At 51.2% G+C, this 5,285-nt stretch overlaps 1 pseudogene across 1 annotated transcript; it reads left to right on the top strand.

Annotated features, from left to right (window-relative positions):
• Positions 1-1,131: 1,131 nt before the first annotated feature.
• Positions 1,132-4,470, top strand: LOC147101978 (zona pellucida sperm-binding protein 4-like; annotated as a pseudogene). The gene is made up of 9 exons (XR_015073290.1): positions 1,132-1,358; positions 1,848-2,026; positions 2,209-2,306; positions 2,382-2,500; positions 2,583-2,772; positions 3,016-3,163; positions 3,323-3,395; positions 4,032-4,145; positions 4,218-4,470. The product of XR_015073290.1 is annotated as a zona pellucida sperm-binding protein 4-like (transcript).
• Positions 4,471-5,285: the final 815 nt, after the last annotated feature.

Here is a 5,285-nt window from a genome sequence, read left to right as displayed (position 1 = left end):
CCTTATCCTTAAATTATGTCCTCTAGTTCTGTTCTCACCCGCCAAGGGAAACATTCCTTCTGCATCCAGTCTGTCTAGACCTGTCAGAATTTTATACACTTCTATGAGGTCCCCTCTCAATCTTCTAAACTCCAGTGTGTACATCCCTAAACTACATAGTCTCTCCTCATAGGTCATTCCCGCCATTCCTGGTATCAGCCTGGTGAATCGCCGCTGCACCCCCTCCATGGCAAGAACATCCTTCCTCAGATGAGGCGACCAAAACTGTACACAGTACTCGAGGTGTGGTCTCACCAGTGCCCTGTACAGCTGCAGCAAGGTATCCCTGTTCCTGTATTCTAACCCTTTTGCTATGAAGGCCAGCATACCGTTGACACGCACGCACGCAGACATTCACAATGGAATTTACACTTGAGCGAACGAACAGAGGAATGAATGACTGAATGATTGAGCGATGTCAGTAGGACTGGCGAATACGGGTTCTTTCTTTTCTTGGTTTATTAAACAGTGGCAGCTTGTACTGTAAACATTATTGATTTACCTGTAAAAATGAATTATTGTATTTATATTGTTGACCATTAAGCTGTTTTTGAGGCTTTATCCTTTTTATTGTGGTCAATGAATGTAATGGATTTACTATGTAATTGATGAGTTGTATAAGTAATGTTGTACATGAATATTAAAATTTAAAAAAAGGACAGCAGGTAATACCAAGCAAAAATGAAGAGTTACTAGATTGCCAATAGGACTGGTGTAAAATTGTTTTTCACTATGGGTACCTGTACTGTTAATATTGTTGATTTGTCTGTAAAATTTACCACTGCATTTGGACAGTTAGTCCTAAAGCTGTTTTTAAGGCTTTGTTTTATTGTGGTTAATGAATGTAATGGGTTTATTATGTAATTGATGAGTTGTGACAAGTACTGCCATATTTAAATAAATATGTTCCACACAAAAAAAGAAAAAAATAAGTTTAAACAAGGCCCCAATCTCTCCGTGTGCCCCGTGGGAATGCGGGTTCACATTGGGAGCCCGTGGGCCAATCAGACCATTCATTTACTGCGGGTTAAACAAGTGGATAAAAAGGGGGAGTCGGCTCTACAGCCTCACTTACCTGGGAGCCTCGCTTGTTAGAATGGAGGGGCTGCGGGTTCTGGGCTTGTTCTTTCTTACAATCTGTTCATCTCAGCCGCCCTCTCTCCTTCTCCCCGCCGATCAATGTTGGCTGGATACCGAATTCCGCCAAGACTGCGGCTTTGGGGGAATTGAAGGCAGTGAGTGTGTGCGGAAAGGCTGCTGCTTTGATGCCGGGAGCCGGGATGTGCCGCCGTGTTTCTATTCACTCCACAATCTGCCAGGTGGGTGTATTCTCGGCTCGCCTATATTCTGGGCCAGGGCTTCCCAGGACCAGCCGCAATCCAACTGCACTGGGGATTCCATGGACAGAATCCTCTCTCCTCCTGTCCTGAAACATCAGCTGTGTTTATTTCTACAGTTTGAAAGTCTGATCATTGAGATCCTGACCCAAGATCTCTCCTTCCTTCTCTATGCGACTTGGGACTTCTGATGGTTGAATTGCGCCCCAGGATAGGAGGGCAGAGTAAAGATCAGTCCCTGGCTGGCACTGACCGGACAGGGTGTGGATTTGATGCAGGTCTTGTGTAACCAGTCCAGTAGGGATGGAGTTGGTGAACCGTCTCCAGTAGATGGAGAATTGGGGAGTGGACGGGGAGAGAAAGAAACTAGAAGCTGGTGCTGAGCTGGGCGGAGTTTCTCCCCCTCCCGGTAACGGTTCCCTTGCCATTCCCCGTGCAGCAACTAACCGCCTTTCATTGACTCTCTTGCAGTGTGCACCAAGGATGGGCGGGTCCTGATCGCCATCTCCAAGGATTTGACGCTGCCTCCTGTAGACCTAACAACGGTCCATCTGAAGGATGGACACGGAGCGGACTGCAGTCCGACCGTGGCCTCTGCAGACACTGTGCTCTTTCAGTTCGCAGTCACTGAGTGTGGCACTACTCAGCGGGTAGGTATTGTGGGCTGGGAGCCCCATCAATGGCTGTCAGTCGGGTGGGAAAGAGGGGGTCTAAAGGGCAATGGGGGCCCTGAAAGACACTACATGTGATAAGGCAATGGCAGACTTGCTCAATTTCCCTGCAATCGGTCTACTCCTGGTCCTCTGTAATGATGGTCTTCTGTCTCTTGTAGCTGGACGGGGTGAACGCCGTCTATGAAACGGATGTGTTGGGTCAGTTTGAGATCTTGGATGGAGCTTTGGGATCGGTGACCCGGGACAGCCCCTTCAGGTGAGACTGGGAGCACATGGAGCGGGTAGAGAAGGTGAGGAGCTGAATTCTCCAGCCGTGTCCGTTCTCTTGCAGGCTCCATGTGCAGTTACAAGGGGAGCCAGGAGTCTGAACTGCAGGTGAAGCCCCGAGTTTACAGCCTTTCTCTGCCACTGAGGCCGGGATCCTGGTTCTGGAGCTGAGAATAGCGAGAGGTAGCGAGTGCTGCTGATGGTTAGTGTCCAACTTCAGGCTCTCTCTCCAAATAGTGGCCGGCCTTCATCTTTCTCTTTGCAGATGGTGGCTACCGGAGCTGGTACGTGGCCAGTGACTACCCGATCCTGAGTGTGCTCCGGGACCCCGTGTTTGTGGAGGTTCGAGTCCTGAACCGGAACGATCCGTCCCTTGTGCTGGTGCTCAATGACTGCTGGGCGACCCCCACCCCCGAGCCGCATTCGGGGCTCCGATGGGACCTCCTGGTGGGCAGGTAAGGCAGCGAGTGAGGGACCTTGGGGCAGGCTGGTGATTGGGGAGGGGGGCGACATGGACTGGGTGAAAGAACGGCCAATAATCAAACCAATCTGAGCTCCAGGTTGACGATTGGTGACTTGAATGGACTGGTTTCTTTATCTAGTCTAATCTCGGGACTTTGCTTTGATGTGCCGCTGTAACTCTGTAGTTGGGAGTTCCAGGTGCCCTCTCCATATAACCCGCTCTTTCTCTGTTCCAGGTGCCCCTTTACTGGAGACAATTACAAAACCCGCCTCCTCCCGGTAGACGCCGCTTCCCATTCGCGGTTCCCAACTCACCAGAATCGGTTTGTAGTCAGCACTTTCGCTTTCTGGGACCGAGTTTCGGGCCGGGCTCTGAGCGGGGAGGTGAGTTTCCTTCAGTCTTTCTCTCTGGCTCTCTTGGTTGAACTTGTTCCCTGGGTCTTGCTCACAGTGAGGAGGCCCCTGTTGACCCTTTGACTGTAGAAGCATGAATCTCTTGACTGGGAGCTGTGGCACTGACCAGACCGCACTGTCTCTTTCCAGGTTCACTTCCACTGCAGTGCTGAGGTTTGCTTCCCTTCCACCCGAGAGAACTGCACGGCTCCCTGCAGCCCCAGTAAGTAGCTGGGATCTGACTAGAAACTGAACCTTGATGGGGAGGGGTGGGTGTGGGGCATCTGGACACTGGGCTCACTCAGCAAGGGCCCAACACTGGGCACAGGAGCAGTGTCCTCAATCTGCCCGCTCAACTCTATCCCAGTTAGTCTATTGCAGAATAGCAATCTGGCTCAGCGGCTCTGAGCACATCTTGCACTGGTTCTGAATGGAACCCACCTCTGGCCTTGAACATTGATCTAGCATCCTGCTGTCACCGGGAGTTCCAGGGTGGCATCGAACCGATTTCTGGGGGAGACCTGGGCAATGTGTGTATGTCCAGTGTAGCCGCTAGTCAAACTAGTGCTTCAAAACAGGTCTCTTTCCCTCCCCCGCCCCCAGGAGACCAGACTGGCCATTGGACCCGTCAACGACTGCAAACTTTGCTGGGTTGAAGCGGGTCTTTCTGAGAATAGGGAGTGAATCTTAGTCTGACAGTGAGGGAACCGTATTTAACTAGTCCAATCTCACTCCGGTGCTCACTGCCCGAGGGTTTTTGTATTGGGCCATCGGATTGACCACCTGATTTGGGGCTTCAGACAGCTGCACATTGAATCGCCCACCTTGAACTCTTGTCTCTGTCTCTTGTCTCCCCCAGAGAGGCGAAGAAGCGCCGATGTTCGGGCTGGGTCCCTGGTGACTGCTGATGGAGCCATCATTTTCCTGGAAGATGAGGAGCGATTGGCTGCTGGGATCCACCAGGAAGAGAAAGGTAAAGGAGGCCCCTGCCGCTGTCTAGTGATGGAGTAACTGGTGCCCATCTAACCCTCCCTTCTCCCCACAGATGCTGCTGCTGATTCCCCCTCCCGTGTTGTTCCTGGAGGCGCGGTTGGGGTAGCTCTGCTCTCCGTGGCCCTGTTGGTTGGGACTGTTGCCATGTGGAAAATGAACCATCGCCGCAGGGTGGGCTCCGAGTGCAGCTCCATGGAACTGTAGATGTGTCTGTTGGATAATAAACCCCTGTTATACATGAAACCTGATCTCGTTATATTCCAAATTCTGGCTGGATTTTACTGTCCTTGTGTTAATTGGTAGCCTGTTTTGAGAATCTATTGGGCCGCTTCTCTCAGCTGCCTTAACAATTGTGCCTGCCCAAAAAAAATCAGCCAAATTTGAGTTCCAGAGCAGTTTTCTATTCGTTCCTGGGATGTGAGTGTCACTGCCACGGCAGCGTTTATTGCCCTTGTGGTGGTGGTGAGGTGCCTTCTTGAACTGCTGCAGTCTGTGGTGAAGATACACTCCCAGTGCTGTTAGGGAGGGAGTTTCAGGATTTTGACCCAGTGATGAAGGAATGGCGATATTACCAAGTCAGGATGTTGTGTGATTTGTAGGTGGTGGTGTTCCCATGCACTTGCTGCCCTTGTCATTCTAGGTGGAAGAGGTCACCGGTTTGGGAGGTGCTGCTGGAGCAGCCTTGGCGAGTTGCTGCAGTGCATCTTGTAGATGGTCCACAGTGCACCGGTGGGGCAGTGAATGTGTAAGATGGTGGATGGGGTGCCAATCAAGCAGGCTGCTTTGTCCTGGATGGAGTAGCGCTTCAAGTGGTGTTGGATCTGTACTCATCCAGGCAAGTGGAGAGTATTCCATCACACTTAGATTTGAACTCCAGATGCTTGGAGATTACTGGATCTGTGACTGGAGCCTGGCAGAGATACAGGTCTCCAGGCTCCCATTGTTTCACTGGTCAGGGGTGATGTGGGTACATGTGACTGGCATTCTCTACAGGTAAACTACAATAAATGGTTGGGTTGGGCCTCACTAAAGCGGCAATGGAAACATTGGGCTAGAAATTCAGTTGTTAGTGCTGGAGAAGTGGGGCGCGAAGCAGCTAGCACCCAGGCATGGCGCGATC

Source organism: Somniosus microcephalus, chromosome 22 (assembly GCF_052327205.1).
Source record: "Somniosus microcephalus isolate GS21.2 chromosome 22, FLI_Smic_1.0, whole genome shotgun sequence".
Classification (NCBI taxonomy): domain Eukaryota; kingdom Metazoa; phylum Chordata; class Chondrichthyes; order Squaliformes; family Somniosidae; genus Somniosus; species Somniosus microcephalus.
Note: the sequence above shows the minus strand (reverse complement) of the source record. Positions and strands in the feature narration are given on the sequence as shown.